Consider the following 21,436-nt stretch of genomic DNA (forward strand, 5'->3'; position numbering starts at 1 on the left):
TGTCCACTTAATCTCTCATCTCCCTCATTTTAAAACTTTAAAAACAATGATTGTGTGACTTGTAACTCCTATAAGAAAGTATCAACAAAATGTTATCCTGAGGAATCTCCCACACCTGAGCTCCTTCTCTAAAAGGAGGGTAAAAGGGGCCTCCTCATTGTCATCATCATCGATCTGTTTGACACATGGCTATTCACTGCTGGCTGGCAAGTTAATCCACATGATGAATAATCCAAGTCGAGGTGCACACACCTGTGCACGAAGAGCTTTGTGTATTCAGGAGTGCAGGTTTTCTGTAGCCATTATAAAACGTATGTATGTACTCTTTGGAATTACTCTGTGCAAATAAGTGCCAAGTAGAGTCAAACACAATGTGTTTAAGCTAACAACACAAAAAATAATTACATGCTTTAAATGTAGACAGTGATTAAACTTTGAAAAACATTAGAAAAAGGAAGCGAATGCTTGGTCACAGTGAAAAAAACAATTTCTAGACACTAAAGATCAGCTCTTATCTGCAGATCTGATGTCTGGTTCTTTTGAGGTTAGCCCCTTTCAGACTAAGCTTTGGGCTCTGACTAGGCTGCTCCAAAAGGCAGCTACTTCAGTGCCCTACTCCATCGCAAAACTTCTACCCAGCTTCAGATGCTGTCCGAAATGTCCAAAATTTATGCGCTCCGTCACGTTTTCCAAAATCATGCAATGTGCCGGATTAGAGTCTCTGCTGGACTGATTCTGGCATCTGGGCCTTAAGTTTGACACCCTGACCCATATGATACCTCAAAAAAACCTTTCCTTTGACTATGGTAAGACTCAAAGGCAGACAAATCTCCAAATTAACCAAAAACAATTATAATCAAGGGGTTAAATCTCTGTGAAAAGAACATGTAAACATAAACAGAAAATGGCTTAAAATAATTGAATTAATTAGTGAAATTGAAACGTTTTCCACTCAAGCTGCAAGCTTATCTGAAGTAATCCAAACACACATGGATGTAAAGATAAGTAGCAATATTCACTTTTATAAAATTAATAAAGTAAAAAATGACTTTAAGTGAGTTTAAGTGATCAGTTTAACATGTTGCAAAAGGTTTGTGCACCTGCGTGCGGAGGTAGCTGCACGGCACCTGCTCTCTTGTTTTTATTGTTGGTTTTTATTCTTTTAAGAAGTCACTGTTGGCGTGAGATTGCATCACATTCATGACAATGTTAATGTCAGTTGACTCTCATGCTTGTTCTTTGCCGTAATCACCTCAGCAGAGGCCGATCACACCCAACCGAGGGCGACTTTTGACCTGATCAGAAAAGCCATTGTTGCATAACAATCCATATGTGTATGAGTGAGGACCTTAGCATGTTGCGCATACAGACACGCCTGTTGTCTGCCACAGCTGAAGGACTTCTCAAACCCTCTGAGGAGCTTATGGAAATTAGATCACTATGACAACCAAAACAAAACAAAAACAAAGCAAAAAAATCAGTTATGATGTTACCTTTAGCTATCTTTAGCGTTCACGAGGATAGCAGAGCTAATCAAGACGACAGTTTCACTAAGATCATTTGAAATTGCCCTAAACACAAGATCCAACCCATATCCCTCTAATGTTAGGTGTCAGGCATTAAATTATTTTCTTCTTCATCTGCAGGCAGCAGTGTTACTTAACAGCGGCGGGAAACATACCAAAACGAAGAGGGAGAAAAGAGAAATCCAACCTAACATGCTTCCATCAGTGCTAGCGGTGTGACTAATCAGGTCCTCGGCACTGCAAATTTCTGTGCACCGGGGGAAAATTAAACAATGCTGAAAAAAAAGAAGATCCAGTGCAGTATGGTTGAAATCTTGTTAGATGTGGTTCACGGCGAAGGTTTAACCTGCAGGTTTGGCTAAATCGTTGGTTTGAGAAGATCACCATGTAATTTTCTTCATGGGATGGTTTCCATTAAATTAGAGATGTAAGGCTGAAGCCTAATCTTCAATGATTAATTGGTGAACTAATCTCCCTGCCACCCAGGTAGCTGCAAGGGAGCGGTGTTATGGCTCAGTGGCCTGAGATCTGCTCCAGAGTCTGCTTGGGCTTCGTCCAGCCATTGAGGTTGATGAGTTGCTGCCTTGTAATTACACCAAAAAAAGAGATTAGTTCAACTCCATTAAATAGGCAAGATTAAGGTGAAGGTTTTATGTTCTACATCACTAATCAAGCACAGTAATAACTCAAGAACCACATGAAGACAACAGTGCACACATGCACATCAGCCGGGTTGAGCTTTGTAGGCAGATGTGAGCTTCAGTTTGCAGCTTTTTAAGAGTTAAAGCTGTTTAGGGTGGCAGAATTGTTTGGACAAACTGGTTTTAGTTGGTTTGAGGTTATACCTTTGATGGAACTCTGCTGAATCAGGAATAATGGACTCCATTTTCAGCTTGGTGTAGTCACGAAATTCAAAAGTCTTCGGAGCCAAAAAGGATTAAAAGCTGCAGATGGCCACGTGAGGCTGGCTCCAAAACTGAGCCAGTCCCCATGATAAAATGGTGAAGTGTACAGCAGGAATTAATGTGCTTACAGCCCAATACAAATACAAACAAAGCTATTTTCCCCTTTCGTGACAAAAGCAAGGGGACTGAGTTCTTTTCGTCCTTCAAATTATATCGAAATTATTTTTATGCCTAAAGTTATGGATTGTCAAGTGCCAGCTAGACCTCTAGCTTCCTGGCTCCAAGAAATATAGGATGAGAGTGTTAAACACACATGAGGTTCAACAGTGTAGCAGGTTACACATTTGACTAAGAAGTGAAGGATCCCCAGCAAATTTCTGCGAGGTTACACCAATCCTCTGGGGATTAGGTAACACTTCATAACACAACCTGTGTTTTTGCAGGTAAGAAGTCAGGTTTTTGCAAGAAACAATGAAACAAGTACACTGTAAGTACCCTAAACTTTCTGGGGCGCGGGTCGTGTTATGGAGTGACTAAGGTGCAAGTACTGCATACTTACATGTGTTTTGCAGGCAACTAGTACAGGGTACTTACAGTGCACCTGTTTCATTGTTTCTTGCAAAAAACCGACTTGTTGCCCTCAAAATGTACGTAAGTACAGGGTACTTGCGCCTTATTTGTGGGTCGTGTTATAAAGTGTTACCAGGGATTGTATCATAAAAGTAGAAGGTATGGAGGCTTGATTCTGCCGCTGAAAGATTTATTTATTTGTTTGTTTTTCTGAAACTTTTTTGCCATACATAAGTCAGAATTCTGGGTTTAGTTTAATGTTTAGTGTTGAGATAAAAGCCCCGATTTGGATTTTTAGACAGCAAAAACTAACTAAATAAAAATAATTCATTGGTGGTAAAAATCTATCAAAACAGACCTGCAGGGCTACCTGCTGTGGAAACCCCCTGCAAATAAAGGAGCAGATGAAAGAAGATTCAGAGTGACAAAAATGCCTAACATGACACTGTGAAAATGGAGCTGACAGACCAGTGGGTGTTGTCATGGTGATATAGCCTCTCTGATCGCAGCCCAGGCAAATTCTTTATATAGGTTTATATTTTATGACAGAAAAAGCCTATTCAGTATTTCTGCTGAAAATACGTCATGTTTTCCTCGAATGTAGTCACAATGCTGTTTTATATTCTGGTCACATCATTCAAACACTCTGATACGGCTCGTGACCTTTAAACCAGAGAATTCATGCGATCCATGTGAGGTTCTGGCTCAAGTGCCCTGTGCACGGAGCAGCTACTGCAAGCTACTGTCAGCTAAATACTGTGTTATTCTTAGGGTGCATGACATCACTGCTTGGTGCATTTGATGCAGTAAAATCTGACATTTCAATTGCATGTGCATTAATCAGAAAATTAAGAGGAAAATTAGAGAGGCCCCTTAATTTGCAGGAAGATTAATGGCCCATGGAAAAAGTCCAAAATTACTTACAGAGCAGCAAAATGAGCCCAATAAATTTAATGTCACGGGTCTCAAAATAACCTCTGCCCTGGTTGTTTGATTTTTTTTTCTGGGTTTTGTTGAATTTATGTTAGCGCATTGTAATTATGCACAGTGATGGATCAGTTTCTGCATAAGGAGCAACACAAGTAAACTAAATCTGCTTTTAGGGAAACGCGGAGTAAAGGGAAAAAAAGAATCATGGCAAGGTGTTGGCCATCACTCCTGCAGATCTGTCAGATGGGTGCCCAGGGGATGGAGGTGGAGCAGGGGAGAAGATGAATCATGAAAGCCAATTGGAGGAGTAAACTGTGTCAGCTGTGGCTGAGCAATGGAAGCAAGTCCTTTCTGATTTACTGTACGTGGATTCAGTACGCAAAACGTTCTGCACATACACCTATTTACATACTATTCAAAGAGACTTTAATTAGTTTTTCACCCAGCTTGTGGAGCATTTCATCAGCGTTCAACTCACTGCTTTAGTTTTGTGGGGCCCCCACATGATTGTTTAGACCCACTTTCACAGATTTCACAACTTTAATCAGCGACAAAGGTCCAAACTCTATTTTTTCCCCCCTCGCTCGCACACACACAAAGACACACTCCAGGTTTTTCCAGGGTTGCTATCAGCTCCCAGTTTTATCACATTTGCAGTGTCTCACATTAGGTCTTTATCTCTGCTCTCCTTTGATGAGCCAATTACCTCAGCTTCCACGTCAGTTTCCTGTGAACTGAAACAAACAGAAACCTTGGACTGTCTGTGCTTTGTCGAAGTTTCTGGAAGGACTAGTGCTCTCTGGTTTTATCCTCGCATCTGAACCATAACACTCGACTCACTCTTTGCTGTAGGTGAACTGTATTCCCACTCAGTACTGTAACCACACCTGTCTTACCATAACAAGAAAACTCCTCCTGTCTTGATGGCAGGAACATAACTGCATGCCAAAATGAAATACTGCAAATTTGACATAATTACTTGTAATAAGGGGATCTTTTCCCAGGGAAACTCCCTTTTGATATATGCATTACAAACTGCATGTGGTACCAGTGATGTCATACCATATAACACTGTTCTCCTTCATTTACCCTCAAACGCCCTAAAGATCATCGTCGCTCAGCTTGTGTTGTCTTTTGTCTTGAATCATACTATCTCCGAGGCATTTTTGTTTCTCTTTCATCATGTCAAGCTTCACTTTTCTGGTTCGAACATGTACACCCAGTAATCTTCTTGTCGAGGTGACTTGCGGACTGATGAATCCTGATGTTGTGCCAGCAAGACGATTTTCTTATGAAGTATGCACAAACACCGCTTTCTGATTTTATCTCAATAAATTGTGCAGTTAAATCTAAGATAAGGTTGCCTCCTTACAAGTTACTGCTAATTCAGATCCCCCACCATGTCACTACAGGCAAGTCTTTGCATTGAACTTCAAATCGTCAGGGCTCTTCAAGCCAAACCCGATCAATACAGACCCTTCCAAATCCTCTGGGATAGGTCTGCCTTTTCTTACAGAGTTAAAAACTTTTTATGTATCATATATGATGGTTTGTGTTTCTAAATGCTTCTTTTCAGCCTGCTAATATGGCTCACAAGCTGTGATATAAAGTGAAAGCTGATATCAAGAGTTTGAAAAAACATTGTTGTTTTTTTTAACTTCATAATGCAGCTAAAGATGCAGTCCAGAGAGTATGAAGGCAAGAAGTAGTCCCTCCCCAGAGTTTGCCTCAGGCATTCCTTTTCCCCATCTTTGTTAGGTATACAATTAGCAATTAAACCTTGGGAACATGCTGCCAATGGAATGTTAGTAGGGGTTGGGGAGGCTTGTAAGACTTAAAATTTGCATGATCTTTTTTCACTTGTAAATCAATCTAATTGGCCTCGCACGTATTTCTGTCTGCCTCGTTGTGTCAAAATATATTAAAATTGCAAATACATTTGAGCCTGCACCCTCCAGTCCTGGAATTTACATCATTTTCTTCCCATGGTTGCAAAGTGCCACTTAAATATTCGGTACGCTGTGCAAGAAGTCACTGATGGCAGATAAGTTCCATAAACCATGTTTATCTTGGGCGTCTTTCAGTTGTGGTCCCTCAGTCAAAACAAATACACTCATGTGCGCGCGCGCACACACACACACACACACACACACACACACACACACACACACACACACACACACACACATATGTGTGTGTGTGCAAAGCCTGCTTTTTGAGGAATGCTACAGATCAAGCATTTGGTCCATCGTGGGAAATGTCAAGGGCGGAAAGTCCAAAACGGACATCATCAAGATGAAACATGCAGGCGATATTTGATAAAGAAGAAAAAAAAAAGGTTCCAGTAAAGACTATTCAGACTGAATGAATTTAAAACAGTCATTTCAACTCAGTGTGCTACAGTAAACCGCTGTCATTAAGGCTGGGACCGGGCACCAGTTCAACAATTTAGTAGGAAAAGAAAGGTCAAACAAATAAACACTGTGGTAAGCTGCAATTTCCTTAGCAACCGTAATTGTTTGTTAGGATGGTTGTGTTCGCTGCCATGGCAACTGTGAGTTCCTCAATAACAGGAAGTGAAGAGGCAAGTTTCTGAGCCTGCTAAAAGATCGTTTCCTTTTAAAGACATGAAAGAGAGTACAGTGTTACACAGTGTGAAAGTATCACGTACATTTGCCTTTTTTGTGTCTGAGCAAGCGCTTAAACAGACAAACAGCAACCAGCCAAAACAGTTAGTTCAATGTTTTGGCTGGTTGTGGTGAAATAAACACTGAGTGTGACCTTAGATTAGCCAGAAATTGGATCAAATACATTACAACCACTACTAACTAGCTCTACACAGCTCAAGAAGTTACAGGAGTGTTCCCTAAAAACACATTACTCAATCCTAGTGCTGCCTGTGGTCATAATTTGACAGGTTGCAACATCACTAGTGGGTGACAAAATAGTTTCAAAATAACCAGATGACACTCAGGCATTTCTACAATGCTGCAGTTACATCATAGAACAACATAAAGAAGATACAAAATATTTTACTGACTGGTGTCGAGTTAATCTTATGTTTTGTAACTTTGTAACTTTTTAGAATGTAAAAGTAACATTGTTGCGACATTGCTTATTTTTCTCATGTTTTAATGCTAGTGTTATGTAAGGTGAACTGTTTTGCAGGAGATCATCACGATGTTGCACCAGCCAAATTTTGTTCCCAAGGTTTCCTCTTTGCGAGCCAGAGAAGGAGGCACAAACAAACCTAAAACCTCAGCCTCAAAATAAACCGTCTCATCTGCGATAATTTTTTGAATTTGGTGTTCAGTTGTTGGTTAAATTAAGGGAATACAACTATTTTATTATTAGGTTCAGATGCAAAAATACTGGAATAGGTTTAGTTCATAGAGAGTGAATTAGTCAACTCTGTTCTTCATAAGGATTGCTTAACTTTAAAAATGTAACATAGTTGAAAATAAGACCATCTACAAGGGCTTATGAGGTAAACTTTTTCCTCTCTTTTCTGACTGGCAGGTTTCCAGAACTCATTCAGTCTCAGAGTGATGTTTAAAAGCAAGTTTTATGCATTTATTACTTCTAGGCTGGACTACTGTAATTTATTGTTATCAAGTTGTTGCGAAATGTCTCTAGTTATATCCAGAAGAGATGCAGAGAGAGTACTGACAGGGAAGAGAAAGCAAAATCATAAATTCAAATTAAATTTAAAATCCTTCTCACATATGAAGTCTTTAATAATGCAGCCCCATCCAATCTTAAAGACTCTGTAGCATCATATTATCCTAAATGATCCTCCTAAAAGTAGAATTGGACGCTATGAGGCCCGTCTACCATAGAGCCAGCTCCCAGTTTGGATTCAGGAGACAGACATCCTCTCTGCTTCTAAAATTAGACTCAAAACAATCCTCTCTTCCTGTTAAAAGGGACTTCTTCCTTTCCACCATCGCCAAATGCTAACAAAAGGGGATCATCTGATTGTTGGGGTTTTCTCTCTAAGTCTCTATGGTGTACTGCCTTTTTGTCAAATGTGCTCCAGCGCTGGACTGCATGTGTAGTAGAAACGGGAAACAACAGGCAAAAATAAAGGAAAAAAAATCAAGTAGTTAAACTTGGGAACTATTAATTATACATCTATAAATAAATTCAGGATGTATGTGCCAATAAAAGAAGTAGCTTGCTGCTTAGTAACATCACAGAATATATTTTACCCAGGGAGTGTCTGTAAATCATCAACATCTGTTTTTGAAACTACAGTAGACTATAGCCTCACGGATTTCCCGAGAGTCTTAAGATTTATTGCGCATACTTGCCTGTTCATTTTACAGTAACCTGCTTCACATGATTTGCTCACTGACCAGGAGCAAAAATATATTTCATTCTTAATTGTAAAAACCTGTGTAACACCTGTTTTGAGGATTGTAAAGACCATTCACCGACACTAATAGCCTATCATATTCATCAACCAGTAAAGGGGTTACGATTAGTTTGATGATAGCAGTAACAGTTTTAAAACCTCACTTTTACAGTAACGCCTCAGATTTACTGTTCCTGGAACTCATTAGCTGTACGATCACTAGCAGGAAGGTATGTCGAATCAAATTAGGGAGCATTTTGTTCTAAAAAAGTGTAACTCCAGTTTTCCACCATTGCTTATATAAAACAGCTCAAGGTGGGATATTATTCTGAATGAAAGCACAGCAGAGGAAAGATGGAGCAGCGGTGAGAATGTGGAACAATACCACATGTTTTAAATGGGTTTCTATGGAGTTCTTGCTTTAGCAGCACTCACTCATCTCATGCCTTTATATTGTGTTTCAGTTCTCCTCACAGCCCTTCATATAATACTTAAGAGGTAGCTTGTTGGTGATAGAAATATGTAACAAGTATGCTTCTTGCCAGATGAACGAATACTTGTCAAGCCACATCTGCTGAGTGCTGGTCTGAGGACAGTTTGGTTTCTGAACTCACCGAACCGATCATCAGACATTCAAATACACTATGAATGTTGTCTACTAGTAATAAGTGCCTGAAACACTGCGTCTCCCCTCTCACATTCTTGATTTGCTGTGATTTGTAGGCGTGGCAGAAAGTTTTGAGGCTGTGCATTACTATGGCTATCTCACTCATGCAGTGCAGGCATGCACAACAGAGGTGCAAGCGGGAACGCAAATGTCCCCTGCAGATCGATCATGCACAAAAGGTCAGTGTAATGCCCTGTAATTATCTTGGGAACTCACTGTGAACAAGCGGATGCTTGCATTGCTAAATTGTAAAAAACTAGTTGTACTCATATAGTATGAGTACATCATGCGCATTTTTAGACTATAAATCACAAGCATTTGTTCATCGATACAAACTTTTATCCTGCGCACAGTAACTTATCCAAGAGCACTCTAAAATGACCCACTTTCCATCCAGAGCTCGAGCCCCTTCTGCAAGCTTTACTGTGCTATCTCCTGTTGTATGTTGCATGTGATAAAGGGCAATTTCAATTATCCCCACAATAAACGTATAAACTAAAAGGCCCGCTGTCCTATAACTAGATGATTTGGTTTATAAGATAATGCTTACATCTAGTCTGTGTTTCCATGCTGATATTTGCTTGTTACTTTTTGAACTGATGATGCCCTTAGATTGGATGCTAAATTATTATCCTGTGGGGAACCACTTTTCATTGCAAGCCATCCATTGTTGACGTACTGTACAAGTGATGGATGACCAAACCGAGTGACACAGCTATCCCCCACCCACGTGTGGTTCGAATTAAGTAATAATATCATAAATAAAGGAAGTTTGGTCTTTTTTTTCATCACTTATACAGCAGTTGCTTACTTTTAGGATTTCAGGCCAGTGGTTTCCTACTTTCCCCAGCTGATTAGAAGTGAGTGTTGGTTAAATATTTACTCTCTATTTGGCTTGGAATTGGTTTCTCCATCCATCTCAATACGCGGTCAAAACAATACAATCCCCTCTTTGTTCACTGGCCTCCGTAACCTCTACTGTCTGCAGTCTGCACATGAAGTCTCTGCCCAGAAGGCATTTCCCACTGAAAAAAGCCGAGCAGCTTCCATCTTCACTGTAGATCAAACCACTTTTCACCTCAAAATGCCAAATAACTCTTGATCATTGCTGTATAATTTAGCACCTGTTGACAGCTTCGCAGTTGTTCATAACTTCCCTTCTGGTACCACCGAAATATGTTAAGATTCCTGCTCATTAGAGCCTACGCTTAGCTGTGCTGCCAAGCCGTGCAGTTTTATATCAGCAGCTCAGGGCGTATTAAAGGTAAGAGAAGGCCAAGAGGGAGACTTTTATATCATTTGGAATATAAATGGCAAGCATTAATGCAAACACGGGGATTGTGTTTTCTTGATCAGGAATCATTTGTCAGTCTGTAGGAAGTCAGTGGATCTACTCTCACCTCATTGTAGACTTGGCAAGCAGTCAAAACATTCACAAGTCTGAAAGCATTTCCAGCTGACCAGCTCCCTTTCTTTTCTGTTTCTTGGCCTTTTTAAAGTTTACAGTAGGTGGACCCGTGGTGCATTGCATCACCGGGCTTTGACTTGGACAAAAGACAGCTCAATAATCCTGTTTTGTGCAGCACACTGCAAAAATGCCCAAATTCTGTAAAAGTGCCAAAAATGCGTTCAAGGCTAGTGAAGACTTCATTGTCTCTTGCCTCTGCCACGATGATCAAAAAACACTCCTGATTTCTATTTTGCAGCATGACTCCTTAAAGAGAGGTGAGGTGAACAACAGCAAGAGCCCAGCTAAAAACAGAACACCATCAGTAACAATGCATATGATATGTCTGTGCTTAATTTTGTGGGAAATTATTAAATATCCGCAATTAAGTAATATATCTGTCAAGTCAGTGACTTGGTCCTGCATCTTTTTCCTTTTTTGCCATTTCAGAATGAACTTTGCTACACACTTGCTGCTAGTTTGTCGAGCTGTGTTGTGCTGTGTTTTCTAGTGTGTTTTACTCATCATAGGGGTTGTTCTCCCTTCCAACAGTCAGCACAATTAGTTGAAACCTTTCTTTCTTTGTCTAGGTTTTCTTTAGCCTTCAGTTTGATCCCAGTCTTAACTATTTGCACAAATGTGAAAGTGCGTGGTTCCCTAAATCTTATTCAAGGGCAGCGAACTAACAGAGAAAGCAATCAATCATCAAAGCTTCCTCAATAAGGAGGAATAATGCCACGCAAGGTTAGCAGGTTTTGCTCAATCCAAGTTGCGCCACTCATCCACCGTTCCTAACACGGAGTTTTCTTCACACAGCTGTTTTCCTTTGATTCTTTTTAAAGCTTCACGGTTGGTTTCGGCCCAGGCTGAAAGTACTCTTAAACCCTGAACACTGTAAGCAATCATCAACCAAACTACTTTGAATGGTTTCACTTTCATCCCGTAAATGCCACTTAAATCCCACTTCAGATCAATCATGGGACTAATAATTCACAAAGCGCACTAAATTATATGTCTGTGCTTATATGTCTGTCCATCTATCTGCACTTCATGTTAAGGAGAGGCTGTCGTGACTGGTGACAAGCTATAAATTTTACACAGTCTCACTTCACGGACAATCAATAACCGAGGTTTGGATGATGAAAAAGTTAGTGCGATACTTTATTAAGCTCATAGTGCATCAGAGCTGTAATAGTACGAAGCGTATTTAGATATTTAAAAGTCTGCGAACAATAATGAAGCAACGTTAATGTATTTATGACCCAATGAACCAGCTGTGCAATCAGCGATCGCCATCATTAAGGCCATAAGTGGTACTTAAAGTAATCAAATGTCACCCTGGAGGAAAGATTAAACCTATTAAATGGTCTGTATTTGTATAGCGCTTTACTAGTCCCTAAGGACCCCAAAGCGCTTTACACATCCAGTCATCCACCCATTCACACACTGGGTCGCACTGACAGAGGCGAGGCTGCCGGACACTGGCGCCACCGGGCCCAGCGAATGACCACCACCAGTAGGCAACACTTTCCCATGTGCCGTTTTTAGAATAGCAGTAGGCCAAAAATGACTGAATGCTGGTATTACAACCACTGTACAGTATGCTCCGTGTGACTGGAGAGTTCACCAAGCCAGTGGAAAACTAAAACAACAAGATCTCATGATATTTATACCTCTGCACCGGAAAACTAATCAGGCTTTCCTCGAGAAAGAATCCGTGAATGCCAGCGGACGTCGACTTGTAGTCAGAAAGCCATTAATCATCCAGCGCTCATGTCTTTGTCTGTGTTTCCATAAACTCTCATAAATCTGGTTCAGCAACTGTGAAATGTTATACTACGGAGAGCTGATGAGAGTTTATGTGCAACTCAGTGGAAGGTAAAGATTTGAGTGTATCAAAAACAGGCTGCAGAGCAATAATGGAAACATTGGGATTATTTTAATATGACATTTAGTTTCTTTTTGTTTCTTTTTTTTTTTTTTATCCTGAGCACAACCATCTCCAAACACAGTGATTCTGTGTAGCTGCAATCCTTAGAAATGTACTCAATGTGACAGAATTTATAGAAACGTGAAACTTGACTCTGTGTATACTGTTTGCTCTCCCTGCTGCAAGATTTATTTCCACGAGTAAGGCGGGCGGCCATCTTTGCGGTCTTCTGTTTATAACTGCTGTTGTTGTCTTCAGCCCATTGCACATGGCTGTAAATCAAGGGCGGGTCTGAACTATGTGATTTAAAGCAGAAATCCTCATATGCTCCTGGCAAATACCTTTTTCTCAGTGTGTTTGCCATTAAGGCCTCGATTTTCAGCTTTTAGGCTGACCGCACACGGAGCAGTATAGCTCACCTCCAGCGAACCGTTCCTTTCATTCGGCTCCATCGGGATAAAGATAACCCCGTTTACAAAGTTGTGCTGCGGACTTTGCAATTCCCCTGTGTGATGTGGTCCACTTTAGGAAGGGGCCTCTTTTGGGGAGAGATCTGGATGTTGCATTGAACAGAGCACCAGATAATGAGGTGTTTTTTTGAAGTGGATGTAGATGTAAATGGATTCTGAAGAAGCTTAACATGCAAATAGATTCATGATGGTTTGCATTCAGGAAAGTTTGACTGTGCGTGTGTTCATCAGCGACATTGTCGCACACATTTGAATCTGGGAACTCTCTCGCATTGCTGTTTTGTATTTTGACTGCTGTATTGGAAGGGTGGTACTACTTTGCATTGCTTGAGGGCATGACACAGAGTCAAAGGATTACTTTCTTACTGAGAGATTGTACTGTAAATGGCAGTCCCCCCCCCTTACCCCATCAGTCACATGGGGGAACTTGCACTTGCAGATTCCTACTTGGCCCATAGCTTTGTGTAGATATCACAGATACAGTACTGTGCAAAAATCTCAACCCGTCATTTATTTATGTTTTGTTTCCAAGGAGCCAGACTTTCTATTTCACCCATTTTTAGTCCAGTCCTTGTACTTTGGAATTTCAGAGGTATTTTTTTGTTTGTTAAGCCACTTAACACTAATCTATGAATCATTCAAGGATCATACAGGCACCAAAAACAGGTCTCACAGAGTAATGAATCCAAATAGAAAGCTTTTGATTCAAACTGTCATCAGTATGTAAGCAGGAGCTCAGTAGAGAGGTAGAACAGTGAATGTCCACAGCTACCTGTAAAACACGGTGGAATCTCTGTAATGATTTGGGACTGCATTTTAAAAGTGGAGAGCTCGTCAAAATTGTTAGAATTATGATTACAGAAAAATAACGTCAGCTTCATTTTTTTTAATGCTTGACAATAATCAAAAACACACCACCAGTGCAATAAAACATACAATGGAACAGTGTCAGCCATGGATTGGCATCTCCAGAGTCTAGACCTCAACATTATTGAAGCAGTGTGGGATTATTTTGAGCAGCCAAGAGCCAAAGAAGAGCTTTCAATGTCCTTTAAGAAGCCTGGAGAAATATTCCTGCAAGATACTTAAAGAAATGACAAGAAGCTGGTCAAAAAGAGTTCAGGCTATGCTAAAGAATAAAGGTGGTCTTACCAAATATTTACTATCTAGCTCATTATAAATGTTCAAATCTGTTGTTCAGTTGTTCAAATTTCCATGTGTGTTTTCCTTTTCTAGGAGCTGGAAAGGTTTTATATATGATAAAGAGGAAAATAAAAAAAATGTAATCAATGCATCCAAGCTTCTGCTTTAAATCTCCAACCAGCAGTGTCATTCATGCTTAAAATCACATCTACAGTAAGCAGTGACTTAATAGCAAGCATCTCGTTGGGCTGTAGGAGAAAATCTGAGCGTGAGTTTAGAGTTTAGCTTTGAAGCAGGGCTGGTAAACATTGGACCACTTTATCGCTTCCATAATGAAAACAGAGGATTTCGAAGTTTGAGGTCTCCAAACAACAGCATTACTCAATCACTCGATGTGAAAAATGGTTTCTGGAAATGTTAATGCAGGGGTTAGGAAGCTATGGCTTAAGTTTAATAAAAAAAAATAGTGTTGTTTTTAGGAAGAAGGCTTTTAGGTTGAGGGCAGATTTATTGTCATATCAGATAATGTAGGACTTTAAACTTCGAATAGCTACAATTACTCTCAAAATAATCCTCATTTATGTGACGGGCCTTCATGCATCCTTCCAGTTAAATCACTGCAGTTCCCTTTTAAGCCAGCTTCCTTCCAATTGGCTGCCCCTCACAAGGAGAACATTTGAACAGCAGGTGGGTGTGGCTTCTGTGTGGTCAGCCAGAGCTGTGTGCCATATGACCTAGCTATCTTATTTCAGCTGGATCTGCATATTTAATTAGACAGATTATTACATTACATGATTACAACATTTGAAACTGAGCATTTAGAGCTTTATTGTCAGTACAGCAGTATATACAGTATACAGTGTACCAAAATTCATTTATAGCAAAACTGATTAGCCATGCTCAACCAAAAGACATTTTCCAAAACAAAGACTATTTTTAAGGCGAGCTGCTTTCTCGCTGCCTGGAGGGAAGAATAAAATCTGTTGGTTTTCCCTAACCAATTTCTGCTTGGGCCAAATCAAATAAAGGTTCCTTTGGTCGGGGGATATTTAAGCCACATTTCTGGCAGTGCTAAGAAGCTTGTGCAGCCACACACTGGTGAATAATCAAGCACTAATAGCATGTTAGTCCAAATACGTATCAATCATCAGACATGCTTGCATCTGGATTATGTTTTCCTAAGTGGTGTCCACCACCGAAGAGAAAACGGAGCAATTTCTGAATGCATATTTTTGCATGAAGACATGCTTTATCAGAAAGGACACGGTGCAAAAGTAAGAGATGTTCAAAATAACTTGGAATGCTGCTCGTCTGAGAAACATAGGTCTCCTTGGCAACCGCCTCCCGATAACACAAACAGACCTCGATTCCTGCTCCAGGCAAATAAAGGGCGAAAGCGGAGAGAATGTTTTCCCAAGTGATGGTCTCTGGAGGGTCCCAGTGGTGGACTTTGATTATGTGGGAACACTTTGTGACCACTGAAGAAGTCTGTGAGATAATATGAGAGCAACAGCTGGGGTTTTTGCAGGCTGAGCGTGCACAATTCATATCCTGTCAGTGCCCACGTTATTTGCTCTGGTTTTTGTTTCATCTGGCATCTTGCGCTTTTGTTTTCAGCGAGACGGGAGTACAGTTGGATGGAAAACAACAGACTTCTAAATTAAAACAGCATGAAACTGCTAGGATGCTGAAATATGAATTCCTTCCACATTTGTGTGGAAACATAACTTTTTTTGTTATGTGCTTTGTACAAGGATTCAAAACACTTCATAACACTGAGAGCTTTCCACTGATTTTGCACTCTGGTGAAGCTGTGAGACACATCATGGATGTCATTTTTATTTCCTACATTCTTCCTTCTTGTTGAAACCTGGCACCTACATTACCCGCAGTGTAAGTCTATGCCTACAGCTCGGGATGCAGATGTGGGTGTATTATACAAGCAAGAGCTAAAAGCCTGGACGTAGGCTACAGAGGTGTGGTGTGCTCAGTTCTTTGTAATTCCACCACTTAAGGCATTTTAGTAGACTTTGTACAGCCCATCAACAGCAACTCAATGCATTTAGGCAGATAGACGTGATGAAGACAACCCGAGTTTAACCCAAGCATTAAAGTAGGGAATAGCGCCATAAGTGACTTTAAATGTGGCATAGTTGTTGGTTTCACATGGGCTGGTCTGAATACTTACCGATCTGCTGGGATTTTCCCACAAACCTCACTGTTAACAGAGAATGGTTGAAAACATCCAGTGCGATGCAGTTAGTCTGGGTGAAAATGCCATGTAGATAGCGGAAGTCAACCAAGGTACACAGAAGAGCATGGCTGAACTTCAAAGCAGTGAGCTACAGCAGCAGAAGACCATATTTGGTGCTGCACTTGTCAGCTAAGAACAGGAAACTGAGGCAAGAACTCCCACTAAAATGTTCAATCAAAGACTGGAAAACCATTGACTGGTTTGATGAGTGTCAATTTCTTGCAGTTACATTCTGATAGCAGGGCTAGAATGAACTGTAAACAACACGAAAGCATGGATCATCATTGGTGGGGGGAGATATTTTCTTTGCACACTCTGGGCCCTTTAATACCAACCGGGCATCGTTCAAACACATCGCTTTAACTGAGTTGCATTTATGACCACAGTGTGCCACAGTCTGATGGCTGCGTCCTGCAGGATAATCCACAACGTCACAAACTGGTTTCTTAAACATGAAATTGTGTTCACTGTAGTCCAATGACCTCCACGGTCCACAGATCTTAAACTATTAGAACACTTTTGGGATGTTGTGGAAGACATTCTCATCGTGGAATGTAGTTGACAAATCTGCAGCAGCAAATCTGTGATGCTATCATGTCAACATTGACCAGAAAATCTGGAATATTTCCAGCACCTTGTTGGATCTGTGTACAAAAACAAAGAATTCAGCTAGTTCTAAAGGCACAAGAGGGTCCAGCCTAGTGTTGGTGTTCGTGCGAGTGTCTAAAGCAATAATAAAATGTTAAAAATCAGTTTTTTGTGTATAACATTTTTTAATTCCTCTTTTAATAATTGGGTTGCTCTATATGCTAATAATTATGCTCAGAAAGTAGACCAGCTAGCTTCTGCCGTGGTTCCCCACCCAGATTTTTGGTCTCTGTGTGTGTGTTCAACACAAGGTGCAGGTCATAAGATCACAGATAATGTTAAAGATTCATGACTAACCCTGAAGGCGTATTAGCTGGCTCACTTCCTGTGTAGACTTTGAATCAATAGTTCAAACATCACAGCTACTCGGTCAATGGAAAAATAGTGGCAGTAACCTCACAGCAGAAAAATACTTCTTTGTAATTAATTTTTTAGCAACAAAGAACAAAAGCTTAAAAAAAAAGAAAATGATAGCTGTTTATTTTATGCATTTTATTTTTTAAATTCAGTTTTTACTTCGAGAAGTTATTCTAGTTTTGGAGCTTTCTTCCTGTTTCTTCCTGTCCTCAGTGTCTTTGTTGTCCTATCATCTCCCCTCATTCACATTCCAGTCATCGCTCGTCCTCCTCCACGAGCGACACAAACTCTGCAGCGCTTTAGCTAAGCACCCCTCCTCGTTTGTTTTCCAGCTCAGTCTGGCAGCATGCACACTGAGTCCATTGTACACAAGGAGGTTGTCCCCATTTACAATATACTCAACAATGAGGAAAGCCGCTGTGACGTCAGCGGGCGCGGCCTTGGACACAGACCGACGCCTTTACAGCGTGGCTTATTTTACATTTATTAAGGACACGTATGATGAAAATGTAAACATGTGCAGAAAGATGAATGAAAACAAAATCAACATGGCGGTTAAATATTTGCCTTCTTGTTCCACATGTGCTACTGATTTTTATGAGCATGTGAGTGTGCTCAGAGGGGCTCAGGGCCCACTGTCAGCACTTTGTTTTATCTGAGCTCGGTTAGAGATAAGAATTAGGGGAATTACATGTGACTGCTCATGCATTCACAGACACTCAGTCACACACATTTCAGGAAGTTCAGCCTTCCCATTTAATGCAGCGAATGCAGCACTAATTGACTAAAGCAAGATATTTAAGATTCAGACACTTTTCGCATCCGTGGCTCTCTTTGTGATGGATACAACAAACTTATTTACAGATCCAACAATCATGGTGTTGTGAAGTTTTGTGACTTACATCTGGCTGCTTTTTATCAAAGTATTTGCTTAAACAATTGTGGCAAGATCATAAAGAAGATGAAGGCCGATGGACCTCCTCAAAACAAACAATAAGATAAAAAGAGGCAGAGACGTAAGAGGTTTCATCCCTGACAGCAACATTTTTTGCTATACACATAATTAAAATTTTTAAAAAAAAGAGTTGATTAGTGTAGCTTTAATAGCGCTCCACTCTCAATTGAGAAGCATAAAAGTAATTTTGTAAAGTGCAGCTCTGTTGTTTCCAGTTAATTAATGCATTTCTAAAAAACCAGCAAAGACAAAATGTCTTGAGAGACTTTATGGGAATCTGGTTTGATTCTACTGCATTTGTTAGCTGTACAGCTATTAAAATAGAAATTATAGCCATTGCTCTTCTTTCTTTTCAGTGAGTCTGAATTCAGAAGTCCACCTGTAACCTGTTATACCCACCAGATCTTTCTGTTTTATCTCACTTCTGCTTCCAACTGGATTTTAAAAAAACAAACAAACAAAACAATGAAAAAACCACGCCAAAAAACCCAAAAGCCAAAGGGAGTGTCAACCTTGCTTTTAATGGCAGGAGGCTACCCAACTTTCCCTATTTATCTCGAGATCCTTTTTATTCTTTTTATCGCTCATTAGATCCTTTTAATAACCCTGCTGTAGCTCATGCAGGTATGTACGTTCAATTAAATGTGCACAATGGAAAACTGAAAAGAGAAGAAAAACAGGAAAAGGGGACAAAAGAGGGAAAAGACTCTGGACAGATGTGGTGATGAGGAGCCGGCCGTTTCATGTGAGCGGTTTAGCAGCTGCTTCCTGGTTGTCTGAAGGGTGTGGCTGAACATTATGTAACCCATTTACTGACATCAGTAAACACACAAAAGCACGCTTTTCACTGGGTTTCTATTTGCTTAAGATATTGCAGAAAGGACTGATGGGAAGGTCAAAGTGGGAGTGGTACATGGAAGTTCAGCCAGGGCTTCAAAAGCATCCCTCCAATATCAGCACCGAGTCTGTTTTTCCAATCTCACTTTCTGTTTTATCTGTTCTCCGACCTGACACATGAGATAAATGCCAGCAAAGGCTCTGCTGTTGCTCTTGGATTTGCAACCAAAGGGACTTTGGTCTTTGCATACCTCGTTAACTAATCTGTGTCATGTTTTGATGGCGTAAACAAAAGGTGAGCCAAAACCAAGGTTATCCTCATTTTCTTTGCCACCAGCCTTCAATTACCCCTGCCACGAACTGTAATATGACCTAGAAAGGCAGCTGGTCTTTTTGAGTCACTGATATCTGTGAAAAATAGAGCTCTCTTTACCAAAAGCATGATAAAAATCCCTTCATCGCAGGCTGGGCTAGGCCCTGGGGGAACAGTGGGAGAACAATACAGAAGAGGGAGAGAGGGAAGGCCTTGGCTCTAGGCCCAGACAGTGGCAGCTCGCCATGGTTTCGTGTCTCTGCGCTGCTGTACTCGTCTGTTTGAAACAGTAGACGGCCCACCTGTGCTCGCTGATTGTTCTTGTGAGGTAGCTTGGGGGCAGCAATGGAGAAACAGCATATCATTTTGGTCTATCGGGGTAGCAGGGAGGTTCTGGGGTTCGTTTTTATCCATCGAATGCAATCGTGTCATCTCACTTTCAATGTGGGTCCATCTGGCTGGCCTGAGCTGTGGCAGCCACAGGGAGGATGTTATGAGCAGAAGAAGGGAGAGGCCGAATGGCTGTGCTGTGATTAAACTCTGACATCTGCTCCTCTGCATTAGCATCACACAAACACACTCGATGCTGATGCCAAACATGAAAACTGAAACAAAAGCTTTCGCAGCGTCTTTTGAAAACCGTCACAGGCAGTGGAAGCGTGTACAGATAGCACCGTCACTGTAATGAAAAGGACAATGCTAATAAAACCTCTGACGCCTTTTACTAATACAGAGGATCTGATGTAGCTGTACAGTTAAACCAAACCCATGGTGCAAAGCCAGGGCCTCTAATATGACTTTATGCTTATTTTGCGCACCTCCCATCAGATGTTCTTTGGTTGGAGCAAAGTCTTTTGGTAAAAACACCAGAACTGAAGTAAACATGTCTTATCTTGTAACTGCTCCCTGTAATATCACAGCAGATCAGAGGGCATTTAAAAACTTGAAAGGCGCCTCAATAATTCATTCAGCCTGCCTGACCGAAGGGGAAACAAAGCTGTGACTCCCATGCAGTCTGTCACCCACTTCACTGGGACTGAAGTTAATCTAACGTGGATGCGAGCCAGAGGAGCGCTGAACAGCTGTTTAACGGCATCAGAGTCAGACTGACACACGACTCCTAAGAGTCACTGAAGACATCCTGAAAAACTCTTTTGTTAACCAGCTTCTTGCTATATAAATTATATATATTTGATTCAATAAACACTTATTCAGACTTGAAAGGATTATTATTTATTTGGAGTTTTCCATCCTTAGCTCTGGATTTGGTCACAGCAAAGCAAAAAATCTCCAGGGCTGCACTGAACAACTGAAAAGTGCCCAAAACCAAAAACTTAGTTCCTGGAGCGACCACTTGAGGCTGGCTCCAAAACAGGGCAAATCCCCACAGACTCTGATGTTAAAACGCCCAACCTAACAGCTTTAACAGCATGTTTACAGCTGGATACAAAACACATTTTTGGTCTCCATGGATAGTTTCTGCCATACTTACTGTACAAGGGTGATTTGTTTTATTTTTTTATATTACATATCCATCAGGATACCATAAAGGTTTAAAGTTAGGGTGTGGTTGACAGGTGTGGTTACAGTTGTAGCCATGTATTATCTTTGCTTATTTAAAGTGAGATCAGCAGGCTCATCATGCTATTCCAAGCAGCCTTTTCCCCTGCAATGCTCTCCAGTGTCTTGGGGTCTTGTCCCAGTTGTGCATCCTTACCTCAACTGGCTTCTTTTGGAGCATATGCTCTACTCTGAGATCCCTCAGATATCTATGGGCCTCACCCTATCTCATTTTCGCAGCTTATTTTCACTACCTTACTCTTTTGATCACTAAAGAAATCTCATGACCTCAGGTAAGGGTTGGGACATAGAAACACCAGGAAATCACTGCACCAATCCACTGGTCCCATCTTCCTGTCACTCATGAATAAGATTCTCCACTCCACTGTGAGGTACTGACCATCCAAAGAAGTTTGTACTTTAATGACAGAGCGCTAAATTTAAGTATTTTATGAGCGGCCCATTTTGGGAATAGTCCTTATTAGTCTCAGTCAATGATACTAGACACATGTAGCAGGTATCTGTGTCTGTGTGTTGTGTCCAAACAGTATATGGGTGTTACATGTT

Source organism: Rhamphochromis sp. 'chilingali' (assembly GCF_963969265.1).
Source record: "Rhamphochromis sp. 'chilingali' genome assembly, chromosome: 21".
In the NCBI taxonomy this organism is placed as follows: Eukaryota; Metazoa; Chordata; class Actinopteri; order Cichliformes; family Cichlidae; genus Rhamphochromis; species Rhamphochromis sp. 'chilingali'.